This window comes from Erinaceus europaeus, chromosome 7, assembly GCF_950295315.1.
Source record: "Erinaceus europaeus chromosome 7, mEriEur2.1, whole genome shotgun sequence".
NCBI classification, from domain to species: domain Eukaryota; kingdom Metazoa; phylum Chordata; class Mammalia; order Eulipotyphla; family Erinaceidae; genus Erinaceus; species Erinaceus europaeus.
Genome location: NC_080168.1, coordinates 38,755,071 through 38,778,242, shown reverse-complemented (window position 1 = coordinate 38,778,242; position 23,172 = coordinate 38,755,071). Strand labels below are relative to the sequence as shown.

At 39.6% G+C, this 23,172-nt stretch overlaps 1 protein-coding gene across 10 annotated transcripts in view; it reads right to left on the bottom strand.

The window, feature by feature from the left end:
• ANKRD44 (ankyrin repeat domain 44) overlaps positions 1-23,172 on the bottom strand; it is a 416,898-nt gene that overhangs the window by 90,103 nt on the left and 303,623 nt on the right. The window lies entirely within an intron of this gene.

Sequence of the window (23,172 nt, the reverse complement as noted above, 5' to 3'; positions counted from 1 at the left end):
TATTGTTCCCTTCCAGATGGCATGTTATCTAACATTACAGATATTTGATACAAACTAGGGCCTATGGTACTGTGTACGTGTTCATGTCTCCATAACTTAGGGGCAATCATATCCCCCAAAGTAAAAATTCTTAATAGTACTCTGTTAATCACAGACTTAGACCTAATAAGCTTGGCAATCTAGTAGAATGACCTAAAGAAGACACTACAAATTGTCTAATTAAATATTTTTTTCTTAGGCCTAAACATCTTCCTCTTCTATCCCCTACTTCACTTCCCTCATTCACTCTAGCTATTCAACTAACTACACAAAAGAAGTGTAAGGGGGGTTCCCGGAAGAGGGCGGACTGAGAAGCTTCTAGTGGCTTGAGCTCTGACCACATCTTCTGGAAACGGTAGGATTTTCTGCCTTTAGTAGGCCAGTCAATAAGGGGTCCTAGCAGTGACACCAAGGAGGTGACTATAACTTAATTTTGGTTAAAAAATAGAGTAGAAAAAAAGGGGAAAAAATTTTTTTTCTTTTAAATTTTTAATCCCAAAGTGCACCTCCTGCCCCTCCCCCCCCATAACCAGTCCCTGGGGATCAGCTCCTAGCAGGCTCCCCTGCTGAGCTTCTTTCTTTACCAAGATTCCTGTCCCACCAGGGAGTATCATTCATTCTAAGTCTATTCCCTTCTGAAACCTCTGGCCTTTTTTCTAAGTAGCTAACCCCCCACTCCACCCCACATGGCTAATTAAATAATTAAAAATATGTAAATAAAAAACTCTTTCCTTTCACCGCTCTTTTATTACTGTTCTTTTTCTTATCTTTTTCTTTTTTCTCTCTCTCTTTCTTTTTTTTTCTTTTTCTCATTCTTGTCATCCTTTCTTCCTTAATCCTACAGCTTCCAAAGCCACAGGCCCCATTCCCCACACCACCAAACAGTGTGCTTTCACTGCACTGATACACGTTTGGGAATTATTTTGGGGAAGAATTCTGAATCAGAGTGGACTCTCACTGTGAGTATCTCTGCTCAATTTCCCTTCCTCCTTTAGCTACCCCTAAAATATACAGTGGAGAGTAGATTTGCATAACTGTCTATTTCAGCTATACTTGTCTAGTCCTGAGGTGTTTTTTTTTAATTTTTTTTTTCTCTTTCTTAACAATCAGCTGCCTCTGATCACGAGGTTTGAGGTAATCTGGGACAGAGTTTTTTTTAACCTGCTCTACTTTATTATTAATATTATATAAAGGCATATATCTCCCCCCCCTTTAGGTTGATCAGAATTAACTCTTAGGGTATCTTTCACTGCTAGGGTAGGGGGCATCTTATCTAATGTGGGAGGAACTTGTCTCGTTACTCCTACCTCCTCTACAGACTCTCCCCTTCCTCCTCCTCCTAGCTAATTAAAAAAATTAAATTAAATTAAATTAAAAAATAAAGTAATCAAAAAAAACTTTCCTTTCACTGCTCTTTAATTACAGCTCTTTTTCTTATCTTTTCTCTCTCTTGTTTCTTTTTTCTTTTTTTCTTCTTTTTTTTAATCTTGTCATATGCTTCTTCCTTCCTTCTTTGCCTTTCTGAATTTGTAAATTATTTTGGGGAAGAAACCTGACTCAGAGTGGACTCTCTATGTGTATATCTCTGCTCTACTTCTCTTTCCCCTCTTGTTACCCCTAGAATATACAGTGGATAGTAGATTTGCATAACTGTCTATTCTTCCTATCCCTTCTTTCTTTTCTCTTTCTTCTTCACTGGGATTTGGTTACTATTTTTTCACAGACTGGAGACATTGTTTGGCTAACTGGTAGTGATTAAACTGCTTCAATACTTGCTTCAGTTGCTATTGTAATTCTTGAGGTTGGTGAGTGCAATTGTCATAAAGGTATTTAGTACAGTGTTGCTTGTACTCAAGACACAACAACTGAGGAACAACAGAGCATACAAAAAGAAACACATAAATCAAAAAAATGGGTAGATAAAAAACAAATAAAACTGCTACTCCAATGAATGAAGACAAGAGCCAAGAAAAAACTACAAATCAGCCAGAAGTAACCATAGATAAGAAAAGTATGCAAGCAATAATAAACTTATTAATCACAGAAATTAAAACAACATTGGAGGAAATCAATGGCAGTATTAGGGAAACAACAGATGAGACCCCCAAGGAAAATACTGATTATCTTGAGGCAATTAGAGAACTGAAAGCTGAAATAGCTGTAATGAAGAAAGAAGCTGAGGCAAGGGAAAGCAGACTAACAGAAGCAGAAAACAGAATTAGTCAGACAGAGGATGAGTTAGAGAAAATTAAGAAAGAGGTGAAAGAGCTCAAAAAGAGATTGAGAGACACTGAAAACAACAACAGAGACATATGGGATGATCTCAAAAGAAGTAACATTCGTATAATTGGCCTGCCAGAGGAAGAAAGAGAGGAAGGGGAAGCAAACATTCTAGAGAAAATAATAGAAGAAAACTTCCCAGACCTGAATAACAGAAAGGACATCAAGATTCAAGAGGCCCAGAGAGTTCCAAACAGAATCAACCCAGACCTGAAGACACCAAGACACATCATAGTCACAATGAGAAGGAGTAAGGATAAAGAAAGGATCCTAAAGGCTGCAAGAGAGAAACAAAAAGTCACATACAGGGGAAAACCCATAAGATTATCTGCAGAGTTCTCCACTCAAACTCTAAAAGCCAGAAGAGAATGGCAAGATATCTATCAAGCCCTGAATTAAAAAGGGTTTCAACCATATATCCTGCTAGACTTTCATTCAAACTATATGGGGGGATCAAAAACTTCTTAGACAAACAACAGTTAAAGGAGGCAACCATCACCAAACAGGCCCTGAAAGAGGTTCTAAAAGACCTCTTATAAACAAGAACATCACTATAATACTTGCAATATATCAGAGCAAACAAAAAAAATTTTTTTGAACAATGGCACTACAATACATTAAATCCATAATATCAATAAACGTCAATGGCTTAAACTCACCCATCAAAAGGCACAGGGTGGGGGGATGGATCAGAAAACATAACCCAACCATATGCTTCTTGCAAGAATCCCATCTGTCACAACAAGACAAACACAGACTTAAAGTGAAAGGATGGAAAACTATCATACAGGCTAACGGACCACAAAAAAGGGCAGGAACAGCCATTCGCATCTCAGACACGATAGATTTTTAAATTAAATAAAGTAATAAAAGATAGGCAAGGACATTACATAATGATCAGCCAAGAAGACTTAACAATTATTAACATCTATGCACCCAATGAGGGACCATCTAAATACATCAAGCACCTACTGAAAGAATTTCAAAAATACATCAATAGTAATACAATAATAGTGGGAGACTTCAATACCCCACTCTCACACTTAGACAGATCAACAAAGCAGAGAACCAATAAAGATACAAGAGAATTGAATGAAGAGATTGACAGACATTTACAGATTCCTTCACCCCAAAAAACTGGAATACACCTTCTTTTCAAATCCACATAACATATACTCAAGGATAGACCACATGTTAGGCCACAAAGACAGCATCAATAAATTCAAGAGCACTGAAATCATCCCAAGTATCTTCTCAGACCACAGTGGAGTAAAACTAACATTTAACAACAAACAGAAAATTATTAAAAGTCACAGAATTTGGAAACTAAACAACATACTCCTTAAGAACAACTGGGTCAGAGACTCACTCAAGCCAGAAATTCAAATGTTCCTGGAACAAATGAAAATGAAGACACAACCTATCAAAATATTTGGGACACAGCTAAAGCAGTACTGAGAGGGAAACTTATAGCCATACAATCACATATTAAACACCAAGAAGAAGCTCAAATGAACGAACTTACTGCACACCTCAAGGACTTAGAGGAAGAGGAACAAAGGAACCCTAAAGCAACCAGAAGGACAGAAATCACTAAAGTTAGAGCAGAAATAAACAACATCGAAAATAAAAGAACCATACAAAAGATCAATGAAGCCAAATGATGGTTCTTTGAAAGATTAAACAAAATTGACAAACCCCTAGCCAGACTCACAAAACAAAAAAGAGAGAAGACTCAAATTAATAGAATTGTAAACAATGGAGGAGATATCACAACTGACACCACAGAAATCCAGAGAATCCTGCGAAACTTCTATGAAGAACTATACGCCACCAAGCTAGAGAATCTGGAAGAAATGGAACAATTGCTAGAAGCATATGCCCTTCCAAAACTGAACCAAGAAGAACTACAAAATTGAAATGCACCAGTCACAGACAAAGAAATTGAAACCATTATTAAGAATCTCCCAAACAACAAAAGTCCTGGACCAGATGGCTTCACAAACGAATTCTACAAAACTTTCAGGAAACAGTTAGTACCCATAAGATTGAAGAAAGAGGAATACTCTCTTCCACCTTTTATGAAGCCAACATAACCCTGATAACAAAAGCTGATAGGGACAAAACAAAAAAAAGGAAAACTACAGACCAATATCTCTGATGAACATAGATGCCAAAATATTAAACAAGATCTTGGCCAACAGGATACAGCAACATATCAAAAAGATTGTTCATCATGACCAAGTGGGATTCATCCCAAGAATGCAAGGCTGGTTCAACATCCATAAGTCAATCAATGTCATTCACCACATCAATAAAAGCAAAGCCAAAAACCACATGAGTATCTCAAAAGATGAAGAGAAAGCCTTTGACAAAATCCAACACCCATTCATCCTCAAAACTCTACAAAAAATGGGAATAGATGGTAAATTGCTCAAGATAGTGGAATCTACACATAGCAAACCTACAGCCAACATCATACTCAATGGACTGAAGCTGAAAGCATTCCCCCTCAGATCAGGGACGAGACAGGGCTGTCCACTGTCAACATTACTCTTCAACATAGTATTGGAAGTTCTTGCCATAGCAATCAGGCAAGAGAAAGAAATCAAAGGAATACAGATTGGAAGGGAAGAAGTCAAGCTCTCACTATTTGCAGATGATATGATAGTATACATAGAAAAACCTAAAGAATCCAGCAAAAAACTACTGGAAGTTATTAGGCAATAGAGCGAGATACCAAGCTACAAAATCAATGTACAAAAATCAGTGGCATTTCTTTATGCAAACACTAAATCTGAAGAAGAAGACATCCAGAAATCACTCCCATTTACTGTTTCAGCAAAATCAATCAAATACCTAGGAATACAGTTGACCAAAGAAGTGAAAGACTTGTATACTGAAAACTATGAGTTGCTACTCAAGGAAATAGAAACTGATACCAAGAAATGGAAAGATATCCCATGCTCATGGATTGGAAGAATAAATATTATCAAAATGAATATTCTCCCCAGAGCCATATACAAATTTACTGCAATACCCATCAAAGTACCACCAAGCTTCTTTAAGAGAATAGAACAAACACTATAATCATTTATCTGGAACCTGAAAACACCTATAATTGAAAAAACCATCTTGAGGAAAAGAAACAGAAAAGGAGGCATCACACTCCCAGACCTTAGACTATATTATAAAGCCATCATCATCAAAACAGCATGTTACTGGAACAAAAATAGGCATACAGACCAGTGGAACAGAATTGAAAGCCCAGAAATAAATCCCCACACCTATGGACATCTAATCTTTGATAAGGGGGCCCAAAGCATTAAATGGAAGAAGGAGGCTCTCTTCAATAAATGGTGCTGTGAAAACTGGGTTGTAACATGCAGAAGAATGAAACTGAACCAGTTTATCTCACCGGAAACAAAAATCAACTCCAAATGGATCAAAGACCTGAATGTCAGACCAGAAACAATCAAATACTTAGAGGAAAACATTGGTAAAACAGTTTCCCACCTACACCTCAAGGACATCTTTGATGAATCAAAGCCAATTGCAAGGAAGACTAAAGCAGAAACAAACCAATGGAACTACATCAAATTGAAAGGCTTATGCACATCCAAAGAAACCATTAAAAAACAAAGAGACCCCTCACAGAATGGGAGAAGATCTTCACATGCCATACATCAGACAAGAAACTAATCACCAAAATATATAAAGAGCTCAGCAAACTTAGCACCAAAAAAGCAAATGACCCCATCCAAAAATGGGCAGAGGATATGAACAAAACATTCACTACAGAGGAGATCCAAAAGGCTAACAAACATATGAAGAACTGCTCTATGTCACTGGTGGTCAGAGAAATGCAAATTAAGACAACACTAAGATACCACCTCACTCCTGTAAGAATGGCATACATCAAAAAGGACAGCAGCAACAAATGCTGGAGAGGCTGTGGGGACAGAGGAACCCTTTTGCATTGCTGGTGGGAATGTAAATTGGTACAGCCTCTGTGGAGAGCAGTCTGGAAAACTCTCAGAAGGCTAGACATGGACCTTCCATATGATGCAGTAATTCCTCTCCTGGGGTTATACCCCAAGGACTCCATAACACCCAACCAAAAAGAGGTGTGTACTCCTATGTTCATAGCAGCACAATTCATAATAGCTAAAACCTGGAAGCAACCCAGGTGCCCAACAACAGATGAGTGGCTGAGATAGCTGTGGTATATATACACAATGGAATACTATGCAGCTGTCAAGAACAATGAACCCACCTTCTCTGACCCATCTTGGTCAGAGCTAGAAGGAATTATGTTAAGTGAGCTAAGTCAGAAAGAGAAAGATGAGTATGGGATGATCCCACTCATCAACAGAAGTTGAGGAAGAAAATCTGAAAGGGAAACTAAAAGCAGGACCTGATCAAATTGTAAGTAGGGCACCAAAGTAAAAACCCTGTGGTGAGGGGTAGACATGCAGTTTCCTGGGCCAGTGGGGGGTGGGAGTGGGTGGGAGGGATGGGTCTTTTGGTGGTGGGAATGGTTTTTATGTACACTCCTAGTAAAATGTAGTCATATAAATCACTAATTAATACGAGGGGGAAAATTAATTGTATGTCTCGAAGTTTTTTAAAACACAGACTGAATCTTTTTAATATATAGGCTGTGTATTTGATAGGCGGACTCTCTCAAAAGCCTGGACCAAGTAGATCAGAAGCAACCAATAGCACAGCTATATACAAGATACTGGGTACTGGACAGCAAACCATAACAAAAGGACTTTTCAAAGTTAACCCAATTACCAAATAATGTGATGATAACATTAACTATTGATTGTCTTTTGGAACCCTAAGACAGCAGGAACCTCACATCTCCACTATAGAGTCTCTACTTCCTCCAGTCCTAGAACCCTTGCATAGGACCCACTTTCCTGTTTGCTTCTCCCAATCCATATCAAATCTGCTGATCGTGACCTAATCAACACAATGATTGCCACCTCAACATGCTTCACTTCAGACTGTGTCCAGAGACTTCACGTGTGGAATGACAACCCTTCAACTTCATTACTCGGGTGACACCTTTCCTTTCATAGTATACTCTAATTCCATCTCAGGTGGTTCACTTTCTAACAAAGTCCCAAAATTTAGATATACACCAGTTTCTGTGAGAGAGAGCATATGTTCACAAGTATCCATAAACTACTGCAAAATATATACCTGAAAGCAGAAGTACACTAGAGTTTGCAGTGAGTAACCCCTAACACTTCCTCTCCACTATTCTAAGCTTTGGGTCCATGATTGCTCAACAATTTGTTTGGCTTTGTATGTTAACTCTCCTTTCAGTCACCAGGTTCCAGATGCCATCAGGATGCCGGCCAGGCTTCCCTGGACTGAAGACCCCACCAATGTGGCCCGGAGCTCCGCTTCCCCAGAGACCCACCCTACTAGGGAAAGAGAGAGGCAGACTGGGAGTATGGACCGACCAGTCAACACCCATGTTCACCGGGGAAGCAATTACAGAAGTCAGACCTTCCACCTTCTACAACCCACAATGACCCTGGGTCAATGCTCCCAGAGGGATAGAGCGTGAGAAAGCTATCAGGGGAGGGGGTGGGATATGGAGATTGGTTGGTGGGAATTGTGTGGAGTTGTACCCCTCCTACCCTATGGTTTTGTTAATTAATCCTTTCTTAAATAATAAAAAAAAGAAGAGTATGATTTACTCTTTCATCTTTTAATCTCTTCTAATAGGAATCAACATTACTGTGATACCTTGCCAGTCTTTAGAAGAAGCACCATATACAACTGGCCAAGAGATATACTGGCAAAAAAATACATATCAAGTAAAGGACAAGTGTTGTCCCTATGACAACTTTGATTAAAATCATCAAACAAATAAATGCAAAAATTACTCGAGGTTAACTTAGATAACACTAAAAACCTAGGTGTATTTCCTCCCTAAATTGAGGCCAGACTCTATAAATCTAATGCTGGCTTGGATACAACAAATGACTTTTAAAGTCTTTAACAACTGGGAGAAAGTACAAGCTTGTCCAACAAAGAATGGACTCTGAAAACCAGAAAAGGGCAAGAGACTGGCTCACTTAATGATGGCCATTTTGGCCAATACCAGGCCACATTATCATCTGTGGTCCCAATCAGGGAATCATTGATTTCCCATATAGGGGGAATTCAGTTAAGGCCTAGACCTTAAACAGATCCCATCACTGATCACTTCCATCAGGAATATCATCACAATTCCTTTTTCTGGGCCTCTCTAGGACCCTGCCCTCACTATAAACTAGCAATGGTAGGGACTGCCCCACTCTCTGAAGGGAGGCTGGGCCAGCCTACTCTGTCACTGGTCCTGACATGATTGCAGCCTAGTCTGACAGGGATATGGAGGCTTTACAGGCTCCTGCACTGAATATGAATAGACATGGGCCCCAGATCAGATCAATGTGATTAACAGTTAATTGTACTTATATATGTTTTTTCAACCCTTTGCCCTAATCTGGCTTTCAAGTTCTATTCTCTACTCTGACACCATCTTCTAGTCCACCTTCATGTTAACTATCAAGCTCAAGCAGATCCTAGGAACATACCTAAAATCCCAAGATCCTAGGAACATACCTAAAATAGACATTCTAGCTTTTTTCCACTTCAGGGAAAAAATATTCTAATCTTCTCTATTTCTACTCTTTGGTTTCTGTTTTTGTTTCTGTTTTAGTAAACATTTTGTCCTGCTTTATATCAAGTTATAGATGCTACTACAATTCCATCCTGACTTCCCTGGCCAGATGAGCTTGCCAACGTGTCCTGGAACCTCACCTCCCCAAAGCCCTGCCCCACTAGGGAGAGATGAGAGTAATGCCCATGTCCAGCAGAGAAGCAATCATAGAAGCCAGACCCCCACCTTCTTCTCCCCATAAAAATACTCCCAGAACGATAAAGAATAGGGGACCTTCCAGTGGAAGGGATGGAATACGCAACTCTGGTGGTGGGAACTGTATGGAATTGTATCCCTTTTATCTCACAACCTTGACAATCATTATTAAATCACTAATAAAAATTTTAGTAGTGATTTATAAAATTATAAGATAATAGGGATATAATTCTACATTGTTACCACCAACAGAGTTGAGTTCCCATCTCCCTCAAGCAGGGAAGTGGGGGTTCCAGGACTCATTGGTGAGGTCATCTGCCCAAGAAAGTCAAGTTGGCATCATAGTAGCATCTGAAACATCATGGCTGAAAAGCAGTAAAATATAAAGCAGAACAGATTGTTTAATAATCAGGAGCCTAAAGATCAGAATATAGTAGAAGAAATTTGGGGTCATGTTGGAAGAAGCTAGGTATATTGCAAGGGGCCCATGACTTCACTAATTTTTGCCTCAGCTCAACAGCTAACATACAGGTGGTCTAAAAATATTGTTTGGGAAAATGGTGTCAGAGTTGGGAACAGGTGGGAACATTCTAGGCTTCACTCATTCTAGGCTGTCAGGACTCGTCTTCCTCAAGTGGCAGAGCATGTTGACTTAGCTTCCCTTCAGAGAGTGGGAAAGTCCCTGTCATTTTTATTCTATAGTGAGGGCAATTTCCTGGAGAGGCCCACAGAAAGGTTTATGATCTTGTTCCTGATGAAGATGTCCAGTGATGGTGGAGGAAGGGGTCAGTTAGAGGTCTAGGCCTATCATATCTGTGTGGGAATCCCAGGATTCCCTGACTAGGGCCCCAGATGATGGAGTGGCCCCAAAGGGCCATCATCAAAGTGTGCTCTTTGTCTGACTCTACTTTGTCTGACAAAGTAGAGTGATTGAGGGAAGTTAAATAGGAAGGTGATGTCACCAAAGTTTGAATCTTACTAAAATCCCTTTGGTTTTAATTCTTTATTAAGGAATAAAATTTTTGATATTTATTCAATTTATAAAACTAGATCTCCTACTCGGAAGGGAAGCAGCTGTAGCAAATGACAGGAATTCCCTGGTCCTCTTAGAAGTTGAATTTTCCACTATAAGTTCATAAATCAAATTCTTACCTAACATACTTGTATAAGTCTTAAAAAAAGTTAATAAACCTGTAAAAACTGATACAATGACTTGATCCTGGCCTCCAAATTTACCAATTGCTACTATTAACAAAATCACTACACTGGCAATGCTATCATATTTACTATAACAATTCTTTTGATTTTAAATATATGTGCTGAGAAAAATGGTACCAAAAACTTGCTTCATATATGAAACCCCTGCTTTAGTGTTCTTTTCTCTGCTGCTTCCAGCAAACTCTTTTCCAGCAAAGTCTACCATCAGCTATTCCCAGCCCCAGCCTATTTTAGTTTCTTTTTTTTATACCTCATTTATTTATTTATTTATTTATGAGAAAGATAGGAGGAGAGAGAGTAAGAACCAGACATCACTCTGGTACAAGTGCTGCTGAGGACTGAACTCATGATCTCACACTTGAGAGTCCAGTGCTTTATCCACTGCACCACTTCCTGGACCACTGTTTTAGTTTATTTCTTAACGTACAATTTGCCTCATATCAATGAGAAGAATTTAAGATCCAAGTAGGATTGCTATGAACTGAAGTATCTTTATAGAATTAAAAATAAAATCATATTTTGTATGAAATAAATACCATAGAACTACTTGAGAAAAAAAAACCTATAAAGTTTTCCTAGAGAAAAAATGTTATTAAGCCTGACTATGAACTGCCTTCCCAACAACCAAGTTGATTTTATTGTTTAATATAAACAAAACTACATTCCTAAGTGTTGAATGGCCCAGAAAATTTAAAATCAGCAATGTTACCACTTACATTAGAAGAAATTACTTATACTTGAAAATAAACCTAATGTGGCTTTTCTTTCTTTCCTTCTTTTTTTAATTTGGATTTTTTTAATTATTCTTTTCAGCTGTTACAGATGGTTGGGCAACTACTTTCCTTTGGCATCTGAGAAAAGCTCTTTGTTCTTTGCATCATGACCTCATGACCCAGAGCCACAGGTGTGTGTATGGGGGGGAAGGTGCAGGGAGGGGTGGGAGGCTCTTATCCTGATGCAATGAGGCTTAGGCCTCTATATTCTCTGCTACTGAATGTGGGTCAAGAAGGGAAGTGATTATCCTAGGAACCTGGTCTAGACTTCACAAGTGAAGAGCCCTTGGCAGCTGGTAAGGATAAAGCATCTCTGAAGACACAAACTTGCTGGAAAGTCTCTCCACCTCCTAACCCCCAGCTCCAGTTGGGAGGGGTCATCTTTTGCAGCTGTTACCATAAAGATATCACTATGATGGCAGCTGTTACAAAGAAACTGAACAGAGAAAGCTGGGCCAAGTAAGAGTCTTAAGAAAATATGCCAAGTCCAGGACTGATTTCAAACTGTGAGAGATACGTGAGAGTTGTAATTGGAGTAATTTTACTTCTGAGTGTGTAATGTTGTAAGTGGTTCTGTTCACATGATAGAAAAAGGAAATGCAGCTAAGACAAGAATAGCCAGAGATGTGGATGACATAGACATAACTATTATTGGTATTATCTGAGTTTCTCCTGATTCCTTTGACAATGATTAAGGATTATTATTCTCAGTGATGTCTTATTTGGATGTCACTGTCTTGCTTTATGTGAATTCAGATGCTCAGAGGCAACTGTGTCTTTCTCATTATAAAGTTATCAATGTCTAGTCAGTTTTCTAAACAATAGATCATAAAGCTGGAACTTAAGGATTTGAATCTAGTTGTATGGCCTGAGGCAAGTTACTCAATTTCTTTGTACTCTAGGAAGCTAAAGTGTGAAGTATGGTATTGTGAATGGTGAGGTGTGATGTTGTGAGAATTAAATGAAATGATGCAGACATTGGTCTAGCACAACATACTAGCAGTGGATATTTATTATTATAACTTTCTAAAAAATAGGCATAATTATTAATCTTCTGCCTCATAAGAAAGGCTGTGAAAGAGAATTAGAGCATTGTTTTCTGTGAAGGATTGATTCTTTAATGGAAGAAGGATCAGATGATCTCATAAGTGCCATGAACTTTGATGTCATAAAGCTCAGAATGTCTCTCCTTAATAAAGGTCTTCCTTGCTCAACAATTTGTTTGGCTTCGTATGTTAACTCTCTTTTTAGTCACCAGGTTCCAGATGTCATCAGGATGCCGGCCAGGCTTCCCTGGACTGAAGACCCTACCAATATGTCCTGGAGCTCCGCTTCCCCAGAGACCCATCCTACTAGGGAAAGAGAGGCAGACTGGGAGTGTGGACTGACCAGTCAACACCCATGTTCAGCGGGGAAGCGGGATGCATTGGATCGACCTTATCGTGGTGCATCCCGTGAGTACCCATCTATTGGGGAAACTGACGATCCTTCCTAGCCGACTGAATCCACATGGATCCCAGTCACTTTCAAAGCCAGCAGCAAGCAGACATCAGGCTCAACCTGACGCTGTTGACTGGCTACGGAAGAAGGGCAAACGGAAGAAGGAGGAGGAGGAGGAGGAGGGAGGAGGGGGGAGGAGGAGGGAGGAGGAGGGAGGGGGAGGAGGAGGGAGGAGGAGGGGGGAGGAGGAGGGAGGAGGGGGGAGGAGGAGGGAGGAGGAGGGAGGGGGAGGAGGAGGGAGGAGGAGGGGGAGGAGGAGGGAGGAGGGGGGAGGAGGAGGGAGGAGGAGGGAGGAGGAGGGAGAAGGAGGAGGGAAGAAGAAGAAGAAGAAGAGGAGGAGGAGGAGGAGGAGGAGGAGGAGGAGGAGGAGGAGGAGAAGCAATTACAGAAGCCAGACCTTCTACCTTCTGCAACCCACAATGACCCTGGGTCCATGGTCCCAGAGGGATACAGAATAGGAAAGCTATCAGGGGAGGGGGTGGGATATGGAGATTGGGTGGTGGGAATTGTGTGGAGTTGTACCCCTCCTACCCTATGGTTTTGTTAATTTTTCCTTTCTTAAATAAAAAAGAAAAAAAAAGATTTTCCATGTCTTTCATAGCTTGTAGTTTTCAGTATACTGTCTTAACTTTAATTTTTTGGGCACTTGAAACCAGTATTTTAGTTTCAATTGAGGTTTACATGTCCATTCCTAGCATATAAAATGCAATTGTGCTTTGTATGTTAATCTTGTAGCCCATGCACTTGTCAAACTTACATATAAATCCTGGGAGGTTTAGGAATTGGTTCTTTTTTATCATTCCTTTGGATTTTCTATGTAGATTATCCTGCCTGCAAATTGGAAAAGTTATATTTCTTCCTCTATAACTTCTATGTATTATATTTCCTTTTCTTACCTTACTGCTCTGACTAGAGCTCATAGTATAGTAAGAGTAATAAAAGCACACATTCTTGCCTTGAGCGTAATTCTAAGGGAAGCCATTCAGCTATTCACAATTAAATATGTTAGCTGCATTCTATCATGTTCTCAGATTTTTTTTTATCAAGTTGAGTAAATTTCTCCTTTCTCCTTCTGAGTACTAAAAAATTTAAATGAGTATTGTAAAATGTCAAAAATTTCTTTTCTACATTGCTGACATAATCCTGTGATTTTTCTTTTTTAGACTGTTTATGGGGAACTACATTGAATATGTCTTCCATAAAATGAAATCCATTCATAATAAGCCCAGTTCCTTGCTATACTTAAAAAGAAATCAACAGAACATTTTGTCATAAAATATTGCCTCTTCCATTGTTTTGAATATTGACTTATATCCAAATTCTGACTCAAAACTTTCAGCAGTAAGTGAGCTGCCAAATGTATCAAAATATCTGTGCCATGCTCCTGCTTGATTCTCCAGTGAGGGTTTGCATACATTTTAAAATTTTATTTATTTATTTAAGAAAGGAGACATTAACAAAATCATAGGATGGGGGGGTACAACTCCACACAATTCCCGCCACCCAATCTCCATATCACATCCCTTCCCCAATAGCTTTCCCATTCTCTATCCCTCTGGGAGCATGGACCCAGGGTTGTTGTGGGTTGCAGAAGGTGGGAGGTCTGACTTCTGTAATTGCTTCTCCACTGAACATGGGCATTGACTGGTTGATCCATACTCCTAGTCTGCCTCTCTCTTTCCCTAGCAGGGTGAGTCTCTGGGGAAGTGGAGCTCCAGGACACATTGGTAGGGTCTTCAGTCCAGGGAAGCCTGGCTGGCATCCTGGTGGCATCTGGAATCTGGTGGCTGAAAGGAGAGTTAACATACAAAGCCAAACAAACTGTTGAATAATCATGGACCCAAAGGTTGGGATAGTGGAGATGAAGTGTTGGGGCATACTCACTGCAAACCCTAGTGTACTACTGCTTTTAGGTATATATTTGCCCTAGTTTATAGATACCTGTGAACATATGCTCTATCTTCTGGAACCTGGTCTATATCTAGGTTTTGGGACTTTGTTAGGAAGTGAACCACCTGGGGTGGAATTAGAGAATACTGTGAAAGGGAAGGTCTCATCCGAGTGATGAAGCTGAAGGGTTGTCGTTCCACACCTGAAGTCTCTGGACACAGTCTGAAGTGAAGCATGATGGGGTGGCACTCGTTGCGTTGATTAGGTTGCAATCAGCGGATGCAATATTATTTTATAAGAATTGGGAGAAGCATACAGGAAATTGGGCCCTACCCTAGGGTCCCAGGACTGGGGGAAGTTTAGGCTCTATAGTGGAAATGTGAGGTTCCTGCTGTCTTAGGGTTCGAGAAGACAATGGATAGTTAATGTTATCATCACATTATTTGGTAATTGGGTTAGCTTTGAAAAGTCCCTTTGTTAAACATACTACCAATTTCCCCCCCCACCCCTCTGCTTCTCAGTGTAGTACTAGAACAAAAATGCTCATATGGACCAGTGGAATAGAATAGAGAGTCCAGAACTTAATCTAAACATGTATAGGCACCTCATATATGACAAAGGGGCGAAATCTGCCCACTGGGGAAAAGAAGGTGTTGGCAGAACTGGAGAGCCACATGTAGAAAAATTAAACTAGCATCCCACTCATAAACAGAAGCTGAGAAAGAAGAACAAAAAGGGAAACTGAAAGCAGGATTTGATGGAATTTGGAGTAGGGCACCAAAGTAAAAACCCTGGGTTAAGGGTGAGGTGTATGTTTAGCTTCATGGGGTGGACGGAGGTGGAGGTAGGAGGGTGGAGGGTGGGGTGGGACACAGTCTTTCAGTCTTTTGGTGGTGGGAATGGTGTTTATGCACATTTATATTAATTTATAGTCATATAAATCACTATTTAATTAATATGAGAGGGGAAATATTGATTGAATGTCTCAAACTTTTTAATGCACAGATCATAGGCTGAGTCTTTGATATGTTGACTCTCTTAAAAGCTTAGACCAGGGAGAACAGAAGCAACCAGTGGCACAGCTATATACAAATAATGTCAAAGGGCATAAATTATGGTGATGTTGTGTATGATACAGAAAATCCTAACAAAGGGATTTTTCAAAGTTAACCCAATTGCCAAATAATATGATTATAGCAATAACTATCTATTGCCTTCTTAAACCCTAAGACAGCAGGAACCTCCCACTTCCTCTATAGAGTCTGGAACCTCTAGAGTGGGGCTCACATTCCTACATGCTTCTCTCAATTCATACCAAAAGATATCACATCTGCTGAACCCAACCTAATCAATGCAATGAATACCACCTTCGTATGCTTCACTTCAGACTGTGTCCAGAGACATCAGCCATGGAATGTCAACCCTTCAGCCTCATTACTTGGTTGAGACCTTTCCTTTCATAGGATTTTCTAATTCCATTTCAGGTGGTTCATTTCCTAACAAGGCCCCCAAACCTAGATATAGACCAGGTCACATGAGATACAACATATGTTCACATGTATGCATAAATTAGGGCAAAATATATACCTGAAAGCAAAAGTACACAGTAGTCTACAGTGAGTCAGTATGAAGTTCATAATGAAATAGTGTCTACTTAGACTTAGATACCCTCCTCAACTATTTCCTATTATACTTCCCTCACTCACTCCCAAACTATCCTTATCAAAGCAAGGACTGCAAAAGCTGAATAAGGGCAAGAAACTGACATACTTTAATGATGACTCTCTAGTCAATATAAGGCCACCCCATCAGATGGGGCCCTATTCGGGGAGTCCTGAGATTCCCAAAAAGACTAGATGGGCCTAGACCTCAAATAAATCCCCCTCTCTATTGTTACTGGTCATCTATATCAGGAACAACAAAACAGACCCCTTTGTGGACCCCCATAGGACCTCGCCCTCAACTTGGATCAACAACGGTAAAGAATTTTCCATCCTCTGAAGGGAGGCTGGAAAACATACTCTATGCTACACCTAAGGAAGATGAGTCATGATATTGGGGCAGCTTGGAATGTTCCTGATGATGACCACAGAATGTGAGCTCAGATCTACAGGGATGCAGAGGTCACATAGGCTCCTAAACTGAATATAGGCCCCAGATCACTTCAAATCGATGGGGTTTACAGTCAACAATATGTATACAACTTTCCCATATTTGGGGAGCTACTCTCTTCCCTGATCCATCTTTCTGGTCCTTTTGCAGCCACAACATAATTTCCCCAGACATTAGCTTGGATCCACCTACATATCAGATTTCAGGCTCAGGAAAAAAAAAAAAAAACCTAGTATAACCACTGGCACTTTGGAATACAACTCAAGTATGCCTACTAGCTATCTATAGAATGGAGACCCACCCCAATTCTTCATCTTCATTACTCCAGCCTTTAGGTTCATGATTAGTTAACAATTTGTTTTGCATTATATGTTAACTCTCTTTTCAGCCACCAGGTTCCAGATACCAGCATGATGTCAACCAGATTTCCCTGGACAGGACCAATGTATCCTGGAGCTCTGATTCCCCGAACCCCACCCCACTAGGGAAAGAGAGAGGCAGCCTGGGAGTATGGATCGACCTGTCAATACCCATGTTCAGCAGGGAATCAATTACAGAAGCTGGACCTTCCACCTTCTGCATCCCACAATGACCTTGGGTCCATACTCCCAGAGTGTTAAAGAATAGGAAAGCTATCAAGGGAGGGGATGGGATATGGAGAGCTGGTGGTGGGAATTGTGTGGACTTGAACCCCTCTTACCCTATGGTTTTGTCAGTGTCTCCTTTTTATAAATAAATAATAAAAATAAATAAATAAATACATAAAAATATAAAAAGTAAAAAAAAGAAAAATTAAACTAGACCATCAATTAACACCATACACCAAAATTAACTCAAAATGGATCAAAGATCTGGATTTTAGACCTGAAAGTATAAAATACACAGACAAACATATCAGTGAAATTCATGACATTAACACTAAAGGCTTATTTGGAGACTCTACACCATGGGCAACAGAAACAAAAATGAGATTGAACAAATGGGACTATATCAAGTTAAAAAACTACATATCAAAAGAAAATTCAGTAAGGATAAACAGTAAACCTAGAAACTTTGAGAACATATTCACACACCATACTTCAGACAAGCAGTTGATAACTAACATCTATTAAACACTCATACAGCTCAACAAAAAGAAAAAAGAATAACCCAATAAAAAAGTAGGAAGAAGATCTGAGTAGATGTTTCTCTAAATAAGAGATACACATGGCACACAGACATATATGGAAATGCTCCAATTCACTCATCACCAGAGATACTGAAATTAAAACCACATTGAAATACCTCACACCTGTAAGAATAGCCTTCATCAACAAAACAGGAGAAGAGAAATGTTAGGAAGGATGTGGAATGCTGGTGGGAATGCAACCATTATGGAGAACAGTATGGAGAATCCTTAAGCAAATACAGATGGAAATACCTTATGATCCAGCAATTCCACTCCTAGGCATTTATCCAGAAGAGATAATAACACTAACTGGAAGAGACATATGTACCCTCGTGTTCATAGCTGCATTATTCACAATAATGGCTTAATTGTTCAAGGAACTCTAAAATAATATATGCATATATAGCTTTTTAACCATCTAAGTCAACTATAACTTTAGGTCAGACAGATCAAGACCATTTGGCCCTGTCAGTATCTAAAATACAAATATATTCAGATATCACTAAAGGGCATAAAGCATAGTGAGGCCAAGTATATTATTATAGATGCTAACCATTCTATTATCACAGAAAACAAACTTATTATTAAAATTAAATAATAATTATTGATATTCTAAACTCTAAGACTACAAGAAACCCCTTAAATTCTCTTTATGAATCTCATTTCTCCTAGTCCTGGAACCTCTAGGACTATGCCCACACTTACTGATATTTCTTCTCTCTGATTCCTCACCACCATGACACTTCTGTTGACCTCAACCAAATCACTACTAGCACTGCCACCCAACACTATACTGCTATGAATTCTTACTGTGGAATGTAACCAGAGATGCTGAGCCTGAGAAGTCAACCTCACAACTCTTCAAATCTGGTGAGAGCTTTCCTAAGACATGGAACTACCCACAACTATGATAGACAACACATCATTTAACTAACAGATAATAGATATAGGCTAGGGTTTAGGGTACTGAGTACAAGTATACATGTATCCATAAGCAAGGGACAATGATGTAACTCAAAGTTAAAGTGCTCAATAGTCCTCAGTGATTAGACTTAGGTCTAATAAACCTAGAATCCTAGCTGAAGTACCTAAAGAAGGCATCATAAATTCTCTAATCAGTTGTACTTAGACCAAATTAGCTGGGCATCCTAGCAGAAAGGCTCAAAGAAGACAAAGCCTAAAAAATTAATTCTGGTTTGGTTCAACAAATGAGACACTCAATGCTTAAACAACTGGGAGAAACATCTAAGGTCATCAGGTAAGGAGAGGACTACAAAAGCTGGATAAGGGCAAGAGACTGGCTCACTTAATAATGGCCCTTTTGGTCACTATCACACCACCTTATCATCTGGGCCCTAGTCAGGGAACCCTTGGATTCCCACACAAACATAATGGGCCTAGAACCCTCTCTGTACCACCACTGGTCACTTCCATCAGAAACGGCATCAAAAGCTTTTTTGTGAGCCTTCCCAGGACTTTGTCCTCACCATAAAGCAGTGATGATAGGGACAGCCCCAGTCTCTGAAAAGAGGCTGGTCATCCTGCCTTGCCACTTGAGGAAGACTGGTCCTGAAATGAGTGCAGCCTGCACTGTTCCCAGCTGTGACCATGAGCTGCAAGTTCAGACCAACAGGAACTTAGAGGTAACAGGCTCTAGCGGTGGTAATAGGTAAAGAGTTAATTTTATCCATAGAATTTTTTCAGGAATGGGAGCTACACACTGCCCTAATCCAACTTTCTAACCCCTTTCTCTACTCTGACACCATTTTCTCAGACAATATTTACATCCAACTTCATGTGAGCTATCACACTCAAGCAAAAACTACCATAAGATGGAGAGTCAGGCAGTAGCTCAGAGGATTAAGCAAAAACTACCATAGATGTGGGTTCCTAGAAACATGCCTAAAATAGACATCCTAGTTTTCTTCCACCCTAAGATCCCTAGTCTCATCTGATCTATTCCTACTTTTTGGTTCCTGTTTATTATTATTATTATTATCATCATCATTTTTTTTTACCAGAGCACTGCTCAGCTCTAGTTTATGGTGGTTCAATGCATTGAATCTGGGTCCTTGAAGCCTCAGACATGAGATTCTCTTTGCTTAACCATTATGCTATCTACCTCCACCCTCATTAACTATTTTGTCTCACTTTATGTTGTGCACCTTCCAGTCACCAAGTTACAGATGCTACCATGATTACACCCTGACTTCCCTGGGCAGACGAGCTCACCAGTGTGTCCTGGAACCCCACTCTCCAGAGCTCTATAGCCCATTAGGAAAATATAGAAACAGGCTGGGGTATGGATCAAACTGCCAATGCCCATGTCCAGCAAAGAAGCAATTACAGAAGCCAGAACTCCTGCCTTCTATACCCCAAAACCAATTTTGATCCATATTCCCAGTGGATGTGAAGTGACAGGATGAAGATAAGAGGGCTCTGAACTCTAGCTCCATCAACACCAGAGAGAGGAGGAAAAGGAGAGGGGCATTTGGAGTTAGTAATGGTGTCATAAGTGGCTTGGAAGGTAAAGGAGGGCTGGACCTGGAAGGAAAAGGGGAAAATTATGTACAAAGGTAGACAGATAGTTGTAGAGATGATGGCTGTCCCATCTCTGCAATCTTAGGAGAACTGTGGTGGCTTGCAGTAGCGAGATTAGGGATTCAGAACTCTGATGGTGGGAACAGCATGAAAGTATACCCCTGTTGACATGCAATTTGTAAATAAATATTAAATCACTAATAAAATAAAATAGAAAAAACAGGATGGTGGAAAGGATGTTGTGGTCTTTATGTGTGATGATGGACCTAGGTGTGAGGTGAAAGTATTTCCCAGCTGTTTCACAGGGAGATGAGAAATTGTACCTTTGTGTTAGCAACTGTACTGTCATCCATTAACCCCCCAATGATGTTACTTAAAAACAAAATTAGTCTTTACAGATAGAAAAAAATAATTTATGTTTTGCTTCAAATAAATTAAACAGATGAAAGAAAATCTTTACTACTGAGGTCTCCACAACCCTTTATACGTCATTCTGCTAGAAGGTCATATATACCACCCAATTCCACCTCTTGGCACCATTTCTGGTCACAGAAAAAGTCATCAGAGTTTTTTAAGGCCAGTTTTTCATATTTTTCCTCTTTTAACTTACTTTCTATATCCTGCTTTCTTGTACTTGGGAAACTAATGAGATATTGTAAATATTAATATATCTTACTAATTACATTAGTAAGGTGCCAATGGTTTTTTAAGTCCAGTAATGAACACAACTCAAAAACACTGAGTAGCTTATTTGAAAGCAGCATAATTTCAGTGTTCAGTTTGTCTTCAGTCTATCTTCAGAGAAATCCAGAAACTCGTAGATTATAAATACATGTGCATCTGCCACCCCACTTACTTTAACTAATGAAATCAAGCTAGTGGACCAGGTGGCAGTGCATCTGGTTGAGGGCAGGCGTTACATGTACAAGGACCCAGGTTCAAGCTCCAGACCCCAACTGCAGGGGGAAGCTTCACAAATGGTAATATAGTGCTGTAGGTCTTTATCTTTCTCTCTCCCTCTCTCTCCCCACCTCTCTCTCAATTTCTCTGTCTCCATCTAGTATAGTAAACAAATAAAATATATCTATATTTTAATCAAGTTATCCAGTAACAGTGAAATGGGGATAAGGTTTCAATGAAGCAGCCAAATTCCAAGGTATCTGGCCTAGGAGAATCTTAGACTGAATTTAACCAAAGGCTTAAAGTTTTCAAAGTGTCTCACTAAACTTCTGTAGGCAATTTATATAATTATGCATACTCATTTTTTCTATTTAAATAACAAAGCCACAAAAATCTTTATGTTAACAGATAAATCTTTAATACTGCAAAAGAAAAATAGCATGCCCATAAAAACTCACAATCCCAAATAGGGACATGATTCTCTGGCTTTCGCCATCAGTCAGTAAGGAGGCATTCCAGATAAAAGGAAAGAAAGGCATGAATCTCCTCTCTGTCAGCTCCCTTCCTCCACTCAAACATAAGTTTGATTCAGACACAGAGCTTTATTAGGCAACTCTCCTCTATTCTGCTTTGGTATACTGAGCTCAAAGGAATATGCCTCATCACAGTTCTCAGTATACATTTGTGGGGCCAGGTTTTACTTGCATACACAACACATACATTTTTTATCAAGACCAGCTGAAAACAGAGGCCACAGTAGGACAACCTGGCAGAATTCTGAACTGTAGCTCTTAGTAGCAAGAGGAGTTCACAGAGTACATTCTAGCTCATGGAACAAATTCAATAGAAATTTATATTAGAGAAACAAAATAAAAACAATAAAAATAAAATAAAATCATTTATGTTCCTTTGGTATTATAGCAAAATAGCCTGTATATGAAGTATACTTTATACACTCTAAGCATTGGATCATGGATAGGACCCACAAATCAAAATGCCAAGTAAAAACACACTAAGTTAAATTTCAGAGTAAAAAAATGCACCAAAATTAATGACATTTTTAAATAATATGCATAATCACAGTAACTACTCAACTAGCTGGAAAGTGACGCAAAAGACAAATTTCACTAGCCACCCAAATCTGTTGGCTCTGAAAGCACAACACCCCAACCCCCACCATCTTTTTTAACACTACCTCAACTCATAGGGACCAAAGGCTCTGGTCTAGTAGAGAAGGCCTGTTATCACAGGCACTCATTTATTCCCAATGTTTTTGTTTGTCTTGTTTTTGCCTCCAGGGTTATGCCTGGGATTCAGTCCTTGCAAGGCCAGAGCTCTGTATCCCATCCCCTCCATTGGAAGCTTCCCTGTTCTTTATCCGTCTGGCAGTATGGACCCAGGATCATTATGGGTTACAGAAGGTGGGAGTTCTGGCTTCTGTAATTGTTTCTCCACTGGACATGGGTGTTGGCAGGTCATTTGAAACTCCTAGCCTGTTTCTATCTTTCCCTAGTGGGGCAATGCTCTGGAGAGGTGGAGTTCCAGGACACATTGGTGATCAAAACAAGATTTTTTGTGCTTGGTAATATGTGCTCTTAACCAGTTATGCCACCGCCGAGCATCCTTCCCAATATTCTTTCCATAGATCAGAAACATAGGCTATGAATGTGATTCGAAGAAAGGTCTTTCTGCATAATTCTTATTCCAGACAACCAGGAACACATTGTTCATTGACATAATGGTTGCACCTAGCACAGAATCAAGACCAACTTTGATGAGTGATCTGTAGAAGGATTTGGTTATTTTTGTGTTTAAGCAAAATTTGAACTGGACAGGGACCACTGCACCAAAACAAAAGACTCTGAGGA